Genomic DNA, 18,664 nt, shown 5'->3' with positions numbered 1-18,664 from the left:
TTAAGAATAAGCTTAACACAGCAGTATAGGTTACTATTTTGTTCCACACCCCACCATTTCTATCCACTTCCACTCCATCATCCACCCCATTCCCCAACCCCCAGCAAAATTAAGAAGAGAGAGATAATTACTGTATATCATAATGCTTATGAAAAGTATTTATTCCCTAACAGCCGGTCAAGCATACCAAGTGTGATTCTGGGGAATTGCCAGGCCGCTTTTTTTTTTTTTTTTTAATTAAACACTACTCAGCACACAAAGTAGTTTCCTTTTTCTGGAAAATAGGTCAGAAACTAAGTGCTAGCATGCTAACAGAAGCCTGACCACTTTTTCCCCTCAGAGTCGCCTGACAGGGCACCCTGTGAGACAGTGTTAATTGCAGCTGACTCATGTGTCAGGGCCTTCCCTCAGAGGCTCTGGGGCCGGCCACAGAGCTGTGTCACCTCTTTTAGCCACCTGACTGTCAAACGTTTAGATGCTAACTCTTTTCTTTCTGGTCAACCCTAAGGACTGCCACAAGAGAAATCAGAAAGGATCAAAAGAAAAACCTTTACATAAGGAGAGTGGGAGCAATCCTCTCCCCAAGGATCCATCAGGACCCAGAGAATAGTACTGACAGTGAAAACACTCAGAGAGTACTAATTAACTCTCAGAGGCTTTGTACCGGAGGTGGGAAAGCATCGCCTCAATCCATGAGAGGGGCGGTTCCTCAAAATGGGACCAGGCACCTAGCTTTCAACTCCAGATGGGGTCTTTCACCATGTTTTTAGCAAGCACTACATACTTGGTCCAAAGACAATATGCCTACAGAACTAAAATTGAAATACCTGCTCCCCTACCCCAGGTCAAACATCTTTAGCCTCCTGGGTAGATTTCCAGCCTCTGACCACCCTCAGGCCTCCTATTCAGCTGCTCTTTTTATGCCACTCTGTTATTCCATATTCGCACTTTCCAAGCCCCAATTCTACCTTCAGTGGCCACCATCCTGGTTCTATGATCAATGGCACAAACTAAATTCTTTCAGGCATACAAAGTTTAATGAAAAATCTCTATTAAACAACCTACTAACATGTTAGTAAACTAAAATATTAGTAAAATCCTTTTTAAGGTCACCACAATAACACACACACATACATACACGTCCCTAGCAACCTAACCCTTGAAGAAAAATTTAGATATTTTTCTAAGTGTTTTCAAGTTACTTTTGAAGCAAGATGAAATATTTAGCATAGGAAAATGTTTCTAGAATTCTCTTCACCCGTTTATCAGCCTCCCTACCTGATGCTGTCCCATCCCACAGCTGTTTTTTGGGTACGCCCTGTCCCTCTCCCCTCAAAAAGGCCTGCACTTCATGGATGGTGTGCTCACTTTCTCCAAATCACCCTCATCTCAACTCCTAGATTTCTCTGCTCCATATACTTTTTTATGTAGCACCATCGACTTCTTTCTGACGCTCAGCTAATAGTCTAATAGCCTCAGCTAGTAAAAAAGGGGGGGAAGGTGAATAGCCCAGATGCACAAGGGATATTCTTCACAAAGGAGGGACAAGGAAAGTGACTACTCACTTAACTTTAGTGTTTCAATTCCAGTTTGTTCCTGGCTCATAAAAACATCCAGAGAGAAAATAATCATGATGTTAGGGACATATGATGAATAAAGTCTATAAATCCAGGGAGAAATGGAAGAGTACAGGACAGTTGCCAGGGGATCAAGAACAGGGATGAAGAATCAGAATTCCCCGCGAGGTGACCCTTAGTATTCCTTTCCACAAACATTTACTGCGTGCCTACTGTTTGACAGGCACTTCGCTGATGTGGGAAATACGGACATGATCCAACTTGGTTGTGGCACTCAATAAGATGGCAACATGATGATAAGAAAGCAAAATTCCTAAAAGGAAGGGGATCTCTAGTTTCAAAAGCATCTTTTAATTCTCCTGCAGATTATGGCTTGGTGCCATTTCACTCTCTCCATAGCAGCATTCTCCCGCTGGGTATGTCCTTATCATCCTAGCCCTTTGCCCAAGAGCATGACCTTCCATGGGGTTGGGAGATGGAGAGGGTGGAGGAGGCAGGGCACTGGGATCACTCATCTAAAGCCTCCGACTCCTCCCACTATGTTTCATTCAAGCCAGCATGACCCAGATATTTCTATCAGGACTTAATCTTGTTAAACAGGCCCCAGATACAACTTCCCTTCCTTGGTTTCCTCATAACCGTAATGAGGGTGTAACCTCCAGGTGTGGCTTCATAATTGGGGTAAGTGGAGGTTTTCACTTGTGCACACAGATTAGGATGAGCTCCTATTTTCCCTTCAGCGTGGAGTGCTGAGTCTCTTTTGAATGTTGTGATGAAAAATGAGCAATGATCCTTTAGGAAGGAAGAAAAAGGAGATCAACATGGGGCTTTTCTGTGCGACTCATCATCGTGGTTGGAAATGACTGCACTTTTGAGAAGCCAGTGAAAACAAAGCTGTTGGAGATTATGGGTCAAAAAAACCTTTTGCTTAGGGCCAGTGGATTTGCGCAGGTAAAGGCAACACTATAAAATGTTAGCGACTCTGTGGGTCGTATCTATTGATGAATAACATTCTCTGTCCCTGCTGTTTCATATGATTCATATGGAGTGTTCAGTCATGAATTTTGTTTCCTCTGACTTGATACAGGATTTTTTCAGTGTCCTATAAAAGCATCCCAACGTAGGAACCTACAGCTTGTCTAAAATGCAGTCCAAGTCATTGATGCACAAATTCCTCACCAGTGGCTGCCTTTTAGTCTGCTCTTAAACTAGAAACCTGCTTATTCATGATAAGGGAGTCTGTTAAATTCAGGAAATGGAAGAGGAAGTTCCACGAGAGCATTATCGTAGCCCACTGGTCTAGTGGTTTCCTGAGAGAGGCATCTCGCTGCAGTTGACTGGGAGAGGAGAGGTACTCACCAGGTGACAATATTGGTGTCAATGGGCAACCTATCTGAGAAATTCCACTGTTGTTTAACCACGTTCAGTTGATGCTCATCTTTTGTATTTCTATTTCTTATGTCATAGCATAACAGTGAGGGCTCAGATGGCTAAGGCAGGCATCCTTAGGTGACATCGCCAGCTAAGTATAGTCAGACAAGTCACTTAACATTTATGTTTTCATTTCCACATGTGTAAAATGGGGATACAGATGTCTACCTGTGTAGAGTGTTGTGAGATTAGAGACAGTACAAAGTTGCTAGCACAAACCTTGTCATGTATATTGAAAATAAATGGTAGCTAATAAAAGAACTCTGTTTAATGTCAACAGACATTCTCTAGGTGACTTACACTGTTCTCATCACTTCAATATCTAAACATTGATGACTCCCAAATTTTTATGTCCGTTTCAAACCTCTCCCTAAACTTCCGATTGGATTTGTACAAGCCTTTGCTTTGTATAAGAGGCTTATATCCAAGAGGCATCTAAAATTAAATGTTCAAACTCAGTTCTTCACTTCCAACTCATACCTTACACTTCCCACAGTCTTCCAGGTGTCTGTTAATGGTGATTCCAGCCTCCCAGATGTTCAGGCCCACACCAGTGAACTTTATCCCCCCACCCCACCTTCTCCCTATCACACACACACACGTCTTCATGTTAAGTCCATTGGTAAATCCTAGCAGCTCTATCTTTACAATATATTCAGAATTTAATAAATTTTCACACCTCCCTCTTCAGGCCTTAGTCCAAGCCAAAATCATTTTTCCTTTGGATTATTGCACATATAAGAAATTAACCCTCCTCTCCTCTGCTCTAAACAGTGATCAGTTTAAAATGGAAGTCAGATGATGTCAGTCTTGCACTCCACATCCTCAGGTGGTTCCTTATCTCTCTGTAAGTAAAGGTCAAAGTTCTTTACAATGGGCTATAAAGGGCCTACAGATCCCAGTCCCACTCTCTGTCTGTCTTCATGTCCTCTCACTCACCCCAACATAGCCACACTTGCTTTCTGGTTATTCCTTGAACACGGTGTACAACAAGCACACATTTGCCTCAGGGCTTTGCATTTGTTACCTCTACACAAACCAGGGGTCATCAAACACCTTCCTTAATGGGCCACATACTAAAAGGTCTCAGGTCCCTGGGCTCCATACAGCTTGAGTTACAACAATGCGATCGTGCCAGAGTGACATAAACACAGCCACAGAGGACAGGGAAACAACTGAGTGGAGGCGGTGGTTCCCTTAAAACTGTTTATTTACAAGAACAGGTGGTGGGCTGGATTTGGTCAATCCATTCTCTTCCCCGACATAGTTGAGTGACCCATTGCCACATTTTCTTCTTATCTCTGTCCAGTTGTCACAAATTGATGATGTGACAAGGTGACATCACCTCATCAATATAGGCTTGGCTTTTTCTCATAAAACAGGTGTAATTTCACCCCCTTTTCCCAGCATACACACACAGACACCTCTCATGTCCACCCTTCCCTTCCCCTGCCTTAGTTTTCCCCTTAGCACTAACCATTCCCTTATGCCCTATACATAATTCATCCATAAGGAACTTTATTTTCTTCTTTGCTGCATCCCAGAGGCACAGGACAGTTGATTGAGGCACAGTGAATCAATAGACTCTAGGTTATAGACAGGAGTTCCTTCTGGCTTCCAGAATAAGACAACACAACCCCTTCGCATGTCACTTAGTCCCTCTTTTTAGAACTATTTCTTTGAAAAATGGGTAGAAATTAGACATGCTATAAAGATCAATTCAAATCAAATCAAATAGTAAATGCTGAAAAAACCAACAAAACAAAAAACAGTGAAAAACACCTATTGCAAAGTAGTAGAAATGTTAGTTGTTGCACCCTAGTCTCTTTTAGGAAAAACGTAAGTACCCTCAAATCAAAGAACTTAGGGTAAATCTTTGATATTCTGTGATTTGAATAACTCAGGCAATTCAAAGTTCTAAATAACCAAAGTAATTTCCTCTAGATAATACGTTTCTCTGCTTCAAACTTTATTTATGGAGAAAAAAGCTTAAATCTCCAAAAATAATTTGAAGACTCAATGTACTTGTTTCCTCCTCCCCCAGGCATCCCATAATAATCTAAGCACCTACTGCAGAGACCTGGCTGAGGCCAGCCCATCATTTGGGCCTTGATTTTATAATTTAAGGACTAAAGGTTATTGAATTTTAATTTAATTAAGTCTGGAGTTGTATCATTGACACACTTGTTTCTCTGAATAATTAGATTAGCAAGCTCTGATTTCTATTACATTAAAAATAGAAAGATCATATGCCAGAATATTATTGTCTAATGTTTATTTCTTCTAGTTTCTTGTGAATTAATTCTAATATTAGTTCTTGTTCATTCTAAAGTGATCAAGTTTCAGAAAAGTACAAATATCTCATCTCCCACAGAAAGCCTTGGCATCTCTAGATACCGTAGAATGAGTGTTTCCTGTGTCTGGGTGGAGACTTGGGATGCTGTTGGCCAGGAAAGTAAGGGGTCAGACAGCTTGGAATGGAGGAGTGGGGCTAACCAGAAAATGGAAGCCAAAATAATTTTGACAGAGTCAAACCCATTTTTGCCTGCTGCCCCTGGGAGCAAGTTGTTATGTCAAATTAGCAAACATAGGATCTAAGATTTTTTTGGCTGCCATACAATTCAAATTGCTGCTTCAGTGGCAGCCAAATGATTATACAGGAGCACATTAGGGAGAAGGACAGAGATCCCCAAACAGTGTATTTAAAACATTATCTTTAAGCAGCAAGTACAAAATTTATAGTGTGCAAGTGAAACTTTCCTCCCTTTCAAACCCTAATTTCTGACTTGACGCCTACCCTTCTTCTTCTTCTTTTCTTGTTTTTTTTAGTCTGACGTTTTTTTAGTCTCATTTTGTCACATCAGGCAAGCTAAGGAATTTTTCAGTCACTTCCAGTTTTAAGCTCAGTCATTTCAATATGTTTGCTTGCTGTCCCCCTCACGGTGCTGCCATAGCAGGGAATGGGAATGATGTAACTTCTCAGCCTTGGTTTGACACACCAGGTCCTCAGTAAAGGGGAGGAACCTATGCCTTTCAAGGGCAAAGATATGATCTTAGGACACTGACTCAACTCCTTGTAGCTGACAGATGTCTGAGATGTGACCATGAACTCACAGATCTCTAGTGGAGAACACCCATCCCACAGCTATCTAATAGGACACCGCTGGTCCAGTTGTAAAACACAAACTGGGGTGAAGTATCCTTTACTCTGGCCTCTCCTGCTTACTTTCTGTAGTGCTGTGTTCTTACTTTAGCAGCTGTATTGCTGGATTAGGGCAGGAGATTTCTTCTATGGGAAGCAGGTAGTTTTTCCCTGGACACCCTGGACGCACACAGAAAGCACGTGGTGACTACTCTCGGATCACTAAACCAATAGGAGACAAAGGGGAAAAGAAGGGACCTAAGAGATAGACAATGTTATGGGCTGAATGTTTGTGTCTCACCACCCAAATTCACATGTTGAAATTCTAATCCCCAAGCCGGACGTGGTGACTCACATGTAATCCCAGCACTCTGGAAGGCCAAGACAGGAGGATTGCTTGAACTCACGAGTCGTGTGTGTGGAAAAACTAGTTGTGCATTGTGGCAGACACCTGTAGTCCTGCTACTTAGTAGGCTGAGGCAAAAAGATTTCTTAAACCCAGGAGTTTGAGGTTGCTGCGAGCTATGATGCCATGGCACTCAAGCCAGGGGGACAGAGTGAGACTCTGTCAAAAATAAAAAAGAAAGAGAGAAAGAGTGGGGAGGAGGGGGGAGAGGGAGAAGGAAAGGGAGACAGAAGGGAAGGGAAGGAAAGGGAAGGGAAAAGAAAGGAAGGGAAGGGAGGGGGAGAGGAGAGAAGAGAAAAGAAGGGAAGGGAAGGAAAGGGAAGGGAAAAGAAAGGAAGGGAAGGGAGGGGGAGAGAAGAGAAGAGAAGAGAAGGGAAGGGAAGGGAAGGGAAGGGAAAAGAAAGGAAGGGAAGGGAGGGGGAGAGAAGAGAAAAGAAGGGAAGGGAAGGGAAAAGAAAGGAAGGGAAGGGAGGGGGAGAGAAGAGAAAAGAAGGGAAGGGAAGGGAAGGGAAGGGAAGGGAAGGGAAGGGAAAAGAAAGGAAGGGAAGGGAGGGGGAGAGAAGAGAAAAGAAGGGAAGGGAAGGAAAGGGAAGGGAAAAGAAAGGAAGGGAAGGGAGGGGGAGAGAAGAGAAAAGAAGGGAAGGGAAGGGAAGGGAAGGGAAGGGCAGGGCAGGGCAGGGAAGGGAAGGGAAGGGAAGGGAAGGGCAGGGCAGGGCAGGGCAGGGCAGGGCAGGGCAGGGAAGGGAAGGGAAGGGAAGGGAAGGGAAGGGCAGGGCAGGGCAGGGCAGGGCAGGGAAGGGAAGGGAATGGAAGGGAAGGGCAGGGCAGGGCAGGGCAGGGCAGGGCAGGGAAGGGCAGGGCAGGGCAGGGCAGGGCAGGGCAGGGCAGGGCAGGGCAGGGAAGGGAAGGGAAGGGAAGGGAAGGGAAGGGCAGGGCAGGGCAGGGCAGGGCAGGGCAGGGAAGGGAAGGGAAGGGAAGGGAAGGGAAGGGAAGAGAAGAAATTCTAGTCCCCAGTGTGATGGGATTGGGAAGGGGAACTTTCAGAGGAAACCAGCCCTCATGAATGAGATTAGTTCCCTTATAAAAGGGACCTCAGAGACCTCTCTCCCTCTCTTCCTACCACGTGAGGACACAGTAAGGAGTTAGCACTAGGCAATCTGGAAGAGGACCCTCACCACAGCCCAGCCATTCTGGCACTTTGGTTTTGGACTGCCAGCCTCCAAAACTGAGTCACTCTGTCTAAGGTTCTTTGTTAAAGGAACCTGAGTAAAACAGATAGCTTTGTGAAGTGTCCTTCCCCACCTGTCCACCCACCTGAGGTTCAAGGTGCAGGGCCCCCACGTTTGTACTTAACGCTTCACCTTCTCTCTTCATTTCTTCTCTGCTCATATTTGCTGCAGGAGGGCAGAAAGAGCAGACAAAATTCTTTTTTTTTCCTCAATCACTTTGTCTGCTTCCTAAATCTTTTCATTTTAAATTTAGGCTTAAAAATTAAGATATCATCTCTCGGGTTTTCCAGCAAGGTTTTCATAATCTCCCAATGGTCCAAAAATATACCTACATCTCTGGGCTTAAAGGCAAGGAAAGTGGTTGGAAGGACAGACGAGGAGTGTAAGAAAAATAGTAACTTTTTAATTTCAGTTTCTTTACCCGACGTATTAGGATAATCAGAATCTTGGTAATATTATTATCATTGTAGCATAAGTTTTTATGAACTATAGAATGAAGGAGGTCACCAATTTTATTTTAAATATTATCATAAAAATCCTGAATCAGTGATTTACATTTAGCTTGGTTCTCTCCTCCGTATTTTTAAAAAGGCAACATTTTTTTACTCCCTTAGGGAAAAAAATGCTGTCATTCAGATTATCTGAAAGCGTAGATTCAAGGTAAGGCAAAGATGCTATCAACAGCAGACATCCCACTCTTTTGTGTTAACAAACCAAGATCCTTTAACCTAAATGATCGAAGACGCACTCCTTGCATCGATAGCCCAGTTGCTTTCATATGAGCGCCCAAGCCCACCTCTTCCACGGGGCAATTCTGAACCTATCCTCCGCTGAAGAATTGAAGTCATCCACCTCCCCAGAATCTCATTCCCCTCTCATTTTGCCTAGCAAAGGGAGAAGTAAGGATAAATCTCAAAATTCATAGCAGATGACCATTATTTCTTTTCCTCCACTTTTCTTTCTCCCATTCCATTTTTATTTAAAAAAAAAAAAAGGTTTTTGAGCTACTGTTCTAGAACATTTTGTGAAATTTTTCTGATCACTTATAACATTGTAGAGAGGATTAGGCAGATTCTGAACCAGAGTTCTAAACAGCATCAATGGCTAACAATCTGTTAATGCACGTGGACTTTTGTCTTTCCCCCTAGGTTTAAGTGACCACTCACCAGGAAGTAGTTGTTTAAGTTTTCACTGTGTCTTGATTCACTTGTCCAAGTTTTTAGTACACATGTACATTTTCTACACATGTACTAAAGGAAATGTCACTCCTCCTAAAGTTTTACCATTGCCACTTTTATAATTTTCCTTCTTAGGCATTGACTCTTTATGTGATTTTTTTGTTTGATCGGTCACATGTATAAATCAATAAAATTGAAAATGTTGCATAGACTCCTATTGCTTCCAGTCCAGACAACCAGAAAACTCAACAGACCATAATAATACTAATATTCAGCATCCCAGCTTGTGGTCATAGTGATTATAGTGATATAGCTGTGACAGTACCTGGTGCTGACATCCCCAAAGAACCCTCCCTTAATGAATCTACTCTGGATGCCGGTACAGAGACCAGAACTTGCTGTTAGTCTGGGTTGCTACCAGCTGTCCTATCCTACTCTCCACATCTCTGCTCCTCTGTCCTATTTCACTCCAGTCTGTGAACCGGTTATACTCCTAGAATTTCTAGTAGTGGGATTTATTTGGTTGCAGTTATAACCGTGCTTATTGTACTAACAGTCTATAGCAGTATTGAAAATACCCTGCATTCTTTCAGTCTCTATTTTTTTAATCGTTAAAGGTGAAGAAAATGAAAATAATTTCCTCGCTGTTCAAGAGGTTTTATGCTCAGGCAGCTTAGTTCTCTCCCCTGAAATAGAAATGCAATTTTAATTCCTAAAACATGCATGTTTAATAAGCACGTTGTCATTATACTTGAAAACTAGAAACTTACAACAATAGAAGTCACAACACTCCAATTAAGCCTGAGAAGAATGCACAATATTAAAACTGTAATATAATTAAAAATTGACTTCTGTCTCATATGGCACTGTATAGAGTGGTTTTAAACATACTCATAATTTATATGGTATAATTGAAATTACTGATACTGATTCAGACAATATATCAGTATTAGCAGTTATCAAAATGCCTTCCCATTGAAACTTGCAAGTGTGACCGCCACCCTCTATCCCTAAAATCCAGTATGTCCCCTCTCCCCAAGCGAATTAGCACAATTCTCTTATGAGCAGATGATCTCACTCCTCCTTTCAAGCTATTTCCAAGCTGGTTTCATTTTTTTGTTTTTTGTTTAACCATAGAAAGTTTTGCTACTCTCAGTAATCCAAGCTCAGCATTCTACAAATAGCTACAGTTGTGTGCTCTCAATAAAACTTTTCTTGATAGATTGAAAGAGAAGTAGCTGTTCCTTTGTATTTTATTTTGCTGCCATGTGTAACTCTCTGAGCTTGCCATTCCTCAAACTACATTACATGCTTTGATATTTATGTGTTTGTTCAAGTTTAATCACTTTAGCCTGAGGATGGTTGTTTATGTCACTTTACTATTTTTACATTTGAAGTTTTGTTTTCTAAATTCTGTTGGACAGTTTAATGATTTTTATGGGACGCCTACCAGAGGGCTTCATCCAACATATTCTTAATAAATGTGTTTTTGATGCTAGTATAGCAAGATAGCTGGTGGTTTATTTGTTTTTTCCTAATTAGATGTTTTCCAATGCTCACTGTGTGCATATTCAGCTTTATTCATGTGCTTTTGCAGTGATGAGGACACTCACTAAGCCCCATTCTGATCAGAGAGAAGCCATATGTTCTATCGTAATTGCATTTTCCAGAAAAGCAGCCTAACAGCAAGGGGTGGGTGTCTTAGGAGAGAGTAAACTCAGTGCTCATCTCCATTCAGAACCACCTCCCTCTTTTCCATGCTCCCTTGGAAGGTTGACCCTGAGCTACCAGGCCCACTTCCTCTGCAAGCTGCACGGTCACCTGATGTGTGTCCACATAACAAACATAAAGAAGATATATCAATTCTCAAGGCACCAATTCTTCCATGTCAGTGAAAAGAAAGTGACCCAAATAGCCAGCTGTCATCTGGATGTTTGCACTTGGATGCCATACAGGCACTCCTAACTCAACATGTCTAAACTAAGCTGGTCATCTCATCTCTTCCCTTGAACACGCTTCTTTTCTCATGATCTCTACCTCAGAGAAGACGACCATGATTCACCTCTCACCACTGCACTCCACTAGTCACCAAGCCCCAGCACTCTACACCCCACCAGCTCTGAATCTGTTTCCTCCTCTGTCCCCACTGCACAGCTCATTCTAGTTTGGGTTCCCATTATTTTCACTTGGATTGTTGAAATATTAAGTCCTCCTCCTCCTCCTCCTCCTCCTCCAAGACAGGGTCTCTGCCACCCTGGGTAGAATGCCATGGAGTCATGGCTCACAACATCTCAAACTCTCAGCCTCCCAAGTAGCTGGGACTACAGGTGCTAATTTGTCTACTTTTAGTAGAGATGGATCTTACTTTTGTTCAGGCTGCTCTCCCACTGCTGAGCTCTAATAACCCACCCACCTCGACCTCCCAGCGTGCTACAATTACAGGTGTGATCTACTGTGCCAGGCCCACTATTTTCTTGTTTCTAGTATGGAATCTTTCCTTATTCAAGAATTACTTTTTCAAAATAAAAATAAAATCATGTTATGTCTTTATTCAAAACTCTTTATGTCCCTTCACTCCCTGTCTCAGGGATAAGATTTTTAATCTCTAACTCTTCACCACCTGGTCCCTGCCTGCCTCTCCAGTTTAATTCTTGTCCCACTACTTTGGATTTTACTTTCCAGAAGTATGGAAAACTGTCTTCTTTTCCCCAGCCCTGCTTTTGCTCAAGCTTGAAACACGCCTTCCTTCCTTCTTATCATCCTATTAATGCAAAATGATGTCATCTGCTCTATGACCCTGTCTTATTTCCGCAAAAAGACTGGATGTCTAGTCACCAAAGTCCTGATGGCCCACCCTTATTTTTGTTTAGTACCTTGTGATAGGACTGCTGAGCAACTCCAAGTTGTATCATTCATTCCCTAGTCTGCAATGTGAATGGCTGCCTGGAATTAATGCAGTGCATAGCACATGTGTTTTCCCTGACTGGCTCTCTGCTGGATTTCAATCTCTTAAAGGGTAAGAATTTACCTTTAATTGCTTTCATTTCCAATAGCCAGCACCAGTGGCTGACAAGATGTTCTGTTAAATGCACAGTGATATCTATCTGTCTACATATGTATCTATCCATCTATCATCTTTCTGTCCAGCACACACAAACGGTCCCCTGAAAGATAATTGTCCTTCTTCTTAAGGAATGTAGACATAAAATACAGAGGCACATATTAAAATTTTAATTCAATTCAATCCAATTAGATTAAATCCAATTCAAATTAAGTTAATCCAATTAAATTTCCTTCAGTGGTTTCATAGTTTAAAGTTCAAATGATTAGAGAATTATGTTAGACTTTGTAAGAAAATTCCACTTTCACTTCTAAAAATTTTTAAAGGTATGAATTTTATTTTTCAGAGAAGTTTTAGATTTAAGGCAAGATCAAGCAGAAGGTACTGTTTCCGCGTATACCTTCCCCCAACCCCTCGCAATCCTTCTCCCACTATCAGTGTCTGGTACCAAAGGTAGTACATTTGTCACACTTGCTGAACCTATATCATTATACCCCAAAGTCCACAGTTTAAACTCTTAGTGTTACACATTCTATGCATGTCAATGCATGACCTGTACCTAATATCTTACAGAATAGCTTCATTGATCTGTTTTTATTTATTTGAAATGTCTGAATTCAAAGACCTACTACTTTTGATTTTTTTTTATCTGAGTTTTTTATAAATGGTGGAGGTCTGACAAGTAAGTTCACAAACTCATCCTGTAAAAAGTGCTATATCCTTCAATCCTGAATATCAATATAGTCACCTTCAAGGTACTCCCCTTGAGAAGCTTATGCACCAATGTCAGCTCCTAGTCCACCCTTCAAAGCAATTTTGGAACTTTTTTCTGGAATGGCCAGGATGGCTGTTGTGTTATCATCCTTGACATCCTCAATGTTCTTTTCAATATTTCCCTTATTTTTACATAAATAAAACAGTCATCAAGGGCCTTATCAGATGAGTAGGGAGGGTGTTTATGTAGTTCTAATATGGTTATTTGTTTACTGGCTAAAAACTCCCTCACAGACAGTGCTGTGCGAGCTGGTGCATTGCTGTGATCTAAGAGCCATGAATTGTTGGTAAGAAGTTTAGGTCATTTTTGTCTAACTTTTTCACATAGCCTTCACCAATTCCAAATAGTAAACATAATTAACTGTTTGTTCATTTGGTACAAATTAATAATAAGTAATTTGTACAATATCCAAAAAGATTAGCAACATTTTTTTGACTCTTGATTTGGACTGGCAGAAATTTTATTGGTAATAGAGAATTGGCTGACTTCCACCGTACCCTTTGATGCTTTATTTCTTGATCATATTGGTATACCCATGTTTTATCATCAGCGATAACACAACCCAAAACATCATCTTGCCTCTACAAAAGGTGTTGACAATTTTCAACTCTCCTTTGCTTTTGTTCATGAGTGAGTTCCTTTGGGACAATTTCTGCACACATCTTTCCCACACCAAAATTTTTAGTTAAGATTTTCCTGTTTCTCTGTCAATGTTTACTTGGTCTGCTATGCTTTTCATAGTTAGCCAATGATTTTGATGCCCATTTCATTAAATTTTTGCAATGTTTTCATCAGTTTTACTTGTTACTGGCTGTCCTGACCTCTTTTCATCAGTGACGCTTTCTCTCTCCTCAGAAAAACTTTTAATCTATTTGTACACTGCTGTTTTCTTCATGACATTATCCCCATAAACTTAGGCTAACCTGTCCCTGACTCCACTTCCTCTCTTGCCAAGTGTAACAAGAAATTGAATCTTTGTTCATTGCTCTAATTCAAGCTCCAACATTCTCGTGACAGCATGCAAAAACATGCAACAACAGTAATGAACACCACTCAGGAAGTCGCCACCATACCTCAGCACAAACACAGTTGTGAGACACTGATATTCGAAGGTTATGAAATCCTACCAAGCTGTTTGTGTAGTGTTGCCAATGTAAGCCCATGGTGGTGAGTTCGTGAACTTAATTGTCAGACCTGGTATATTATAGTTTTTTTTGAGACTTTTTTCTCTATTTTATATATAGAAGATAGTTCCAGTGGTGCCATTGGAACCTGTGTGCTTGTGAGGTGATCAATTCTCCCCAAATCTCTGCTTGCAAGTTGTTGGGATTCTCTCCACTATCTGGTTTATTTCATGACTGTAGGTAAAGGAGACACCAGTCACCAGATAACTTTCTTAGGTTGGCTTTTTTATTAATTTCCTTCCTACTTTTTCAAAAGCTATGTTGAATTTTCTTTTGAATGGTTCTTACTGGATTTTAAAAGTTATAAAAATAATTATAACTAACATTAGAAAGAATTCATAATCTTTTCCATTTTTTTCTTTGTATATAGCAGATGGAAGGCAGTTCCTAGATTAGTGGATTAAGGGTGTAAAATCAAGTTCAGAAAATGATATATTGGCAACTAATTGGGTCAGATTCAAAACTTTTAAACAAATTTCTAGTTCAATGTAATTTCTTACATAAAAGTGGAAAAAATATTACAATGAATGCTGTTATAGCTTCTTCCCAGATTCAGCAATTCTTAACATTTCACCCATGTACTTAAACATTTGTTCTCCTTGTTCTTTTTAGGCACAAATACTTCAGTGTGTATTTCCTAAAAATTGTCTCCTATACAATCAAAGGACTCCTTCAAGACCAGAGCATATAACTTTGATACCATTATTTTATTTGAGTTTCACAAATTGTTCCAATAATATTCTTTGGTGGGGGACAAAGTACAATTAGATTCATAGGTTTTCTTCCTTGTCTCTTTAATTTGAAACAGTTTTCTTTAATTTGAAACAGTTCCTCATGACGTCTCTGGAGGGTAAAGCCAGTAATTTTGAGGTATATTGTTAAATTTGGATTTCTTTGATGTTTCTTCACAATTACCTTCAGGTTTGTATTTTTTTATTGTCAAAAATACCATAGAATAGACTTTGAGTCCTTCTCAGGATATCCTATCAGGAAGTACATAATGTCAATTTGTTTCACTATTAGTGACATTAACTTTGATCATGTAAATAAATTTATGTTTGCTCAGTTAATCTGCTGTAATGGTAGTATTTTCCTCTTTGTAATTAATCAATTTGTGGGAGATTACCCTAAAACTCTGTAGATATCTTCTTGCACAACAAACATGACTTCATCCCCTAACTTTTAGTATTCTTTAAATTGGATCCTGTTTCTTTTTCTTACCATGTTCTTATTATTATTTTAATAAGATTAAATAGATTTAATAATAGATAAAATAAGATTTATTTTTCCCTGCCCTGGCCTCAGCCATTTTCTTAAGGATCCCTGGCTCCTTTTAGTGAACTATGGTATTTAGAAACAGATCCGAGTGCTTGATATGTTCATTGTTACTGTGGTGTTTTTGCAAAGAAATGTTCACACACACATACATGTTTTTATAACTCTTTCTTTTTATTAATAGTATATGTATTGTATGTGTATTATATAACATATAATTATTATATATAATGAATTCATGCTGAAACCTCTAATTCTGGTTCAATACCATAAGGACCACAAAACTGATAAAAGGAAGAAAAGGTGGGAGTTGATATTAGTTGGACGTGGGGAGAAGAGAGGGAAAGAAGTCAAGGTGAATGTAAGTTGTAGATGCAAGGATGGCATGCACACACTCGGAATACAATACCTTGTACGCCAGCTTTTTCTTTTGTATGTGCCAATTCTACTAGCAAAGCCTAAGATTGCATTACTTTTTTAGCAGCTGTATCCTAGTGTTCCTAAATATTGATCTTGGGGTCAAATAAAACTCAAGGTCTTCTCATATTAACTGTTGTTGAGCAATGTCTCCTACCTCTTTCCTTAAGAATTTAATTTTTTAAAACTATATACCATCTATGCCTATGAAATTTTGTCTCATTAATATTATTCCATCATTTATCTTTTCAAACCCCTTTAGCCCTCATTTAGCTAATTCACAGTTTTGTCCCTCAAAATTATGCAAAGCTTTTATAACTTGCCTTCTATGTGTTTTGGCTGATCTCCCCAGCAGGTAAAACAGAAAGCCAGGGAGGCAGCCCTGCCGCTTGCTGTTGGCGTGGGAGTGACAAACGTGAAAGTGCACCTAGAATTTGGATCATTTCTTACTACAGTGTTATAGTTTATGAAGTACACAACTGGGAGTCAAGTCACCAAATTCTTAAAAAAAAAAAAAAGAGCAAGGCAAGAAATGTTATGCCTGACTCCAAATCTTTAAAAAAAAAAAAAAAAAAAACCAAGGGAATCTAGAATCCAGCTCCTGGAGGGCTCTCACACAGACCCCAAAAGACTAATCATCCATCAGTTCCACCCTTGGCCCTCTTTTCTTCTCAGCTTACCCACTCTTCGCAGGTCATCTAATCCACGTCCAGAGTCTACGTCTCGAACTACTATTCTAAAGCAGGGACTGGTAACTATACTGTCTCCCGTAATAAAACAATTTTAGCTGTTTGGCGTCAAGCAAGCTAGGAATCGCATTTCCTGATCCCACTGCAGTAGATATGGACAAGCAGTAGTTCTCAAAGGTGGACTATAATCAGAAATATGTGCAGTGCCCCCCTAACTTGCTTAAGAGGAAACCTCTGGCCTCAAACATCTACTCTTTGCTCCAAGCAGAGACACTGTAGAGAACCCACATTGAACACAAGAAACTTACATCAACATGGCTCCCTGCGTAACTGCACGGAGGCGAGCCACCTGCCACACTGAAATATCTGTGCTAGAATTTTGTGTAAGAAACACAATTCCCTTTTGTCCGAGCAGTTACATTTCTCGTGTCTCCCCTGAGAGTTCTGCACCAATGTATCCAGCTGCCCATTAGAGATTTCCACTTTTGTGTCTCATATTACCTTAAACCCAACGTATTTCTTCCCAAAATTTCCTCTTTTCAGGCACTATTGTCTTCCTAAATCCCCACTACAAAAATTTTGCAGTTATTATGAACTATCCTTTTTCCCTTTTGACTATTGGCTCTGACTCCCTTGTTTCTCTCTTGTCCAGTCTTTCCTCCCTATCCTCTTGTTTACTGTGTTAGACTAAGTCAGAGTCTTCTTAAGCAGGGATTAATACAACAACGGAGTAACTCATTTTCCAGTTTCTAATCTTGCTCCCCTGCAGTTCATCCTTGCCTATGGTTCTATATTTACTAGCTTAATATGCTCATCTGAAAAATAAGGATACTAACAGTATATATCTTAAGGAGTTCTGTGAGAATTGATCAAACTGTTTGGTGACTTGGCTAACACTCTGTAATCAGGTCCTCCTCTGGTTGTCCAGCTGTATCTCTTATTGTTGCCCCCTTCACAGTCAGTGTGTAATTCCTTCAGGATGCCAAACATTTCCATAGTTCTTTGTATATGTTGATTCCTTTATGTGGAACACCCTGTTTCATTGTCTTTCCCTAATTCTTATTATCCATTCTTTTTTCAAATTGCAGCTTATAGATTACCTCCTTTAAGAGCTGACCATGATAATTTCTGTTGTAGTTTAAGTGTATGTTCTATGCCCCTCTGGGATATCCTCTTTTCCTTTATCGTGGTAAATAGGATGTTTGATAAATGTTAATTAACTATAAATGCGTTTTTGGTGTTTGCCTGGCTCATCTTCTTTTCTTTGGGAATTATCCTGACTTGGTGAGCTTTAGTGGTATTATTTGTACAAGCTTTCATCATGTTTATCATATCCTTTTGGAACATGTTCAGGAACTGGGCTGAGACAACTTTATGTGTCTATAGAACATTTGAAGCAAGGGACAAAAGTGGCTGGTTAATTATGAACGTTAGACTTGTAAAGCATGGGCATTTAAGGCCAGAGTCCATGCTTTAGAAAGGAGAAAAAAAGGGGGGAAAGCTTATACATATAAAACCACATACTGAATACAGAAAAAACTGGAATAATAAGTAATCAGAGAAATCAGATCTTCAGAGAGAAGAATAGAATTGGTGCTTTGAGAGAAATGGAACAGAAAACTTTCAACCCAATTGAGCAAGGGAGCAGCTGTCTCATGAATTTGAACTTGGATTTATTCACTTAAATTGGAAAATCTTTGTAAATAATGTAGAAAACAACAAAGTTCCCATAGTAATTTGTCTTACTTCTTAGCTATATACATTTATAATAAAAAAGATAATTCAAATGATACTGATTAATAAAGTAACTCCATATGAATTGTGATGCAGGTCTTAACTTTTGCACATATTTATCTCTAAAATTAAAAATAGCTGACATTGACTTAATTTTTGACCAAGACTAAGATTTTCTTATAGTGATTGAGTCCAGAATGGCAATAACTGATAACTAATGGTCATGCATAAATTAATTCTTTCCATAGCCAGCAAAGAATGACAAAAATAAGAAATTGCAAAAACATTCCGAGGTTTTCAGATATTGTTATTAGATAAATTGTTAATTAAGGATGTAGCCTTCTGAAGGTCAGCCTTTCAGATTTTTTGAGGACTCAAGCCTAATATTCTGGGGAATATGATGTTTTCTTTAATGTTTGTTTATGATGTGGTTTGAAATTTATTATATTTTTGTCTTGTTTCTCTTTTATCTTTTATTTCAGTTTTGTTTTCCACAAAGAGTTGTGTAGTTTTGGAAAATTTTAATTGATATAAATTCTAAGACATAGAGACTGAATGACCAAAAA

Source organism: Nycticebus coucang, chromosome 5 (genome assembly GCF_027406575.1).
Source record: "Nycticebus coucang isolate mNycCou1 chromosome 5, mNycCou1.pri, whole genome shotgun sequence".
NCBI lineage: Eukaryota > Metazoa > Chordata > Mammalia > Primates > Lorisidae > Nycticebus > Nycticebus coucang.
Note: the sequence above shows the minus strand (reverse complement) of the source record.